General features: G+C 35.5%; 1 long non-coding RNA gene across 1 annotated transcript; it reads right to left on the reverse strand.

The window, feature by feature from the left end:
- Positions 1 to 512: 512 nt before the first annotated feature.
- LOC110681446 lies at positions 513 to 865 on the reverse strand. Its single transcript, XR_002503202.1, has 2 exons — positions 753 to 865; positions 513 to 695 (listed from the first exon to the last, which is right to left on the reverse strand). It is a non-coding gene; the product is annotated as an uncharacterized LOC110681446 (long non-coding RNA).
- Between the last annotated feature and the right edge of the window lie 1444 nt (positions 866 to 2309).

Consider the following 2309-nt stretch of genomic DNA (forward strand, 5'->3'; position numbering starts at 1 on the left):
CAAAAATAAAGGTAAAAAGGGGTGTTCTGTTCTGAAACGAGCTCACTAATTGATCCTTTATCCTTCACTGTGCAGCCACAATCCACTCTCAGCCTCACTCGTTTGCTCGGCTATATAAAAGCACTCAGAAAAAAATAGGCGCGCGACCCGAAAAGGAAAAAAAACTTGGCTCTCTTGACGCACTGCCCAGCAGCAAGCGTCAAGTTCAAAGGATCAAAAAGAACTAACCGATCACGCCACTTTTTCACTTACTAGACCGACGAGCGATACACGCCTTAAAATATGTATACTAGATTGGTTAAATACCATTCTAAAACCATATTCGGTTTATTCACTCATTCAAATGCATTTAAATGATTTAAGCATTGCTTAGTATAAACGAATTTTATATCAGTAAATGATTTTTCGAGAATTATGCATATAATGCTTAAAGTTTTAAAATCATTTACAATGAATAAAATAAGCCATTCTTTTCAATTTCTGTAAACAAACGCAATGAAAATGTAAGAAAGTTGATTTTTTAAAGCAACGCATTTATTTCCATTTCATTAATATGTGGTGTATGTGTCTGCTACTCATGGTTAAGGTTTCTTCCAATCTGTCCAGCGTTGATCACAATAATCTTCCTACATACTTGAAGCAGTTGTTTACGAATCGCTCACGACGACCGGATTGATACTCTCCCACAAAATAATCTGGAAAAGTTTGAATGATGATGAAATACCGATATGATTATGATGAAATGAACTAACCTTATCGTAATTATTGAATCCAATTTCACCAAATTCGTAACTTCTAATCTCCTCCTGCGGTAAGCTCCCTGAGACAAATGTCCCTTGATGATGGGCGTCCTCTGATGAGGGCTGAGCACGCCACAACTGCTGAAAACTATGTTTATGGCTTCGGGCATTTTCTTCTCCATATATTAGTTATTCTTTTTAGGCATCACTTCAAGACACAGAAAACTGTATTTAAATAAAAGTTGGATTGCAAAATATATTGCTATAGCGCGTATTATTCGAAAAAAAAGCTTCATAACACAATGTGATTTCGATACCGAACCGAACAAAATGAAATTATATTTTGAAAAGTCCCAAGATTAGCGTATTTCACTATATAAGCACGACGAAAAATAAATCACGGATAAGCTTGGCAAGGTATAAAATAATAAGCTTCTCAAAGATTAAAAACCGATAATATTGAGAAAATAATATAACGTACACTAACTAGTATATTCGTTTTTCTCCGTGTATGTTTGATCCTGCCCTCGTCGCTGGCCCCCGTAGGAGCAAGCGTCAAGGTCGAAAGATCAGACAGAACTAACCGATCGCGGCACTTTTCATTTACTCTAACTGATCACGCTACTTTTTCACTTACTAGCTCATTTAGTTGTTCAACATTGTCCATTATACAAACTTTGTATCTAATCACTTGCCTGAGATATTATCAAATAAAATCTTTGCCCACTAGCGCCATCTTGTGAGTGTTACAAGGTTTTATGTGACTAAGTATCATTTAGTTGTTCAACATTGTCGAAGACAACAATTTTGTATCTCATAACAGAACTTAGATGCAAGCAAATACAATATTTGCCCACTAGCTCAATCTAGTGAATGTTTTCCGAACTAATAAGTTTTCGGGCGAATAGATCTCATTCAGTTGAACACATTTGTCGAAGACACCAATGTTGTAAATCATCACTGAACTGAGATATAAACAATCAAAATGTTCGACCATTAGCGCCATCTTTTGAGTGTTTTCCGTACAAATAAGGTTTTAGTCAAATAGTTCTCATTTAGTTGATCAACTTCATCGAAGACACCAATTTTGTATCTCATAACTGAACTAAGATAAAAGCAAATAAAGTTTTGGCTCACTAGCGCCATCTTGGGAGTGTTTTCCGAATTTATAAAATTCTATGCGAATAGGTATTATTTAGTTGTTCAACTTTGTCGAAGACACCATCTTTGTATCTCATAACTGGGCTAAGATATAAGCAAATAAAGCTTTAGCTCACTAGCGCCATCTTGGGAGTGTTTTCCGAATTTATAAGATTCTATGCAAATAGGTATTATTTAGTTATTCAACTTTGTCGAAGACACCATTTTTGTATCTCATAACTGAGCTAAGATATAAGCAAATAAAGCTTTAGCTCACTAGCGCCATCTTGGGAGTGTTTTCCGAATTTATAAGGTTCTATGCGAATAGGTATTATTTAGTTGTTCAACTTTGTAGAAGACACCATCTTTGTATCTCATAACTGGGCTAAGATGTAAGCAAATAAAGCTTTAGCTCACTAGCGCCATCTT

Source organism: Aedes aegypti, unplaced genomic scaffold, assembly GCF_002204515.2.
Source record: "Aedes aegypti strain LVP_AGWG unplaced genomic scaffold, AaegL5.0 Primary Assembly AGWG_AaegL5_hic_scaff_927_PBJ_arrow, whole genome shotgun sequence".
Classification (NCBI taxonomy): domain Eukaryota; kingdom Metazoa; phylum Arthropoda; class Insecta; order Diptera; family Culicidae; genus Aedes; species Aedes aegypti.